The sequence below is a fragment of the Pristiophorus japonicus genome, unplaced genomic scaffold (assembly GCF_044704955.1).
Source record: "Pristiophorus japonicus isolate sPriJap1 unplaced genomic scaffold, sPriJap1.hap1 HAP1_SCAFFOLD_79, whole genome shotgun sequence".
In the NCBI taxonomy this organism is placed as follows: Eukaryota; Metazoa; Chordata; class Chondrichthyes; family Pristiophoridae; genus Pristiophorus; species Pristiophorus japonicus.
In genome coordinates, this window is record NW_027254707.1 from 815,807 (window position 1) to 817,038 (window position 1,232).

A 1,232-nucleotide genomic window follows, 5' to 3' on the forward strand; every position below is an offset into this window, starting at 1 on the left:
CAAAGGACTGGTTGCTAAGGGCCAAGTGCCTTGCCGCTAAGAGCGAAACGACCAGTGGCTGAGGGCTGAGGAAACGTTGCTGAGGGCAAAGAGACCGGTTGGTAAGTGGCAAGTGTTGGCTGTTAACGGCAAATGGGCCAGTTGCTAAAGGCCAAGGGACTGGTTGTTTTGCACCAATGGACCGGTTGCTCAGGGCCAAGGGAACGCCTGCTAAGGGCCAAGGGACTGATTGCTAAGGGCCAAGGGACTGGTTGCTAAGGGCCAAGGGACTGGTTGCTAAGGGCCAAGGGACTGGTTGCTAAGGGCAAAACAACCGGTGACTGAGGGCTAAGGATTAGGCAGCTGAGTGTCTCGGGACTTGTCACTGAGGGCCAAAGCACAGGATGGTAAAGACCTAATGTTGGTTGCTGTGGGCCAAGGAACCAGTTGCTAAGGCCGAAAAGACTGGTGGCTCAGGGCGGAGGGACCGGTGGCTGAGAGCCTTGGCACTGATGACAGGAGCCAAACAACCGGTTGCCAAGGGCCTACAGACTGGTTGCTAAGGGCCAACAGAACAGTTGCTAAGTGCCAAGAGCCAGGTTGCTAAGGACCAAGGGACCGGTTGGTAAAGGCCAATGGACCTTTTGTTAAGGGGCAAGTACCTTGCTGCTTAGAGTGAAACGACTGGTGACTGAGGGCTAAGGATCAGGTGGCTGAGCGTGAAGGGACTGGTGGCTGAGGGCCAAGTGCCTTGCTGCTAAGAACAAAAAAACGGTGGCTGAGAGCTGAGGTCTGGTTGCTCAGGGCGAAGAGATCAGTGGCTGAGGGCGAAGAGACAGGTTGCTAAGTGGCAAGTGTTGACTGCTAATGGCCAAGGGACCGGTTGCTTAGCGGCAAGAGACTGGTTGCTAATGGCCAAGGGATTGGTTGCTAATGGCCAAGGGACCGGTTGCTTGGTGGCAAGAGACTGGTTGCTAATGGCCAAGGGACCGGTTGCTAATGACCATGGGACCGGTTGCTAAGTGCCAATGGACTAGTTACTAAGTGCCAAGGGACCGGATGCTAAGGGCCAAGGGACTTGTTGCTAAGGGCCAAGGGACTGGTTGCAAAGGGCCAAGGGACTAGTGGCTAAGGGCCAAAGTCCTGGTTGCTAAGGGACAAGGGACCAGTTGCAAAATGCCAATGGACCTGTTGGTAAGGTCCAAGGGTCCAGTTGCTAAGGGCCAAGTGACCGGTTGTTAAGGGCTAAGGAA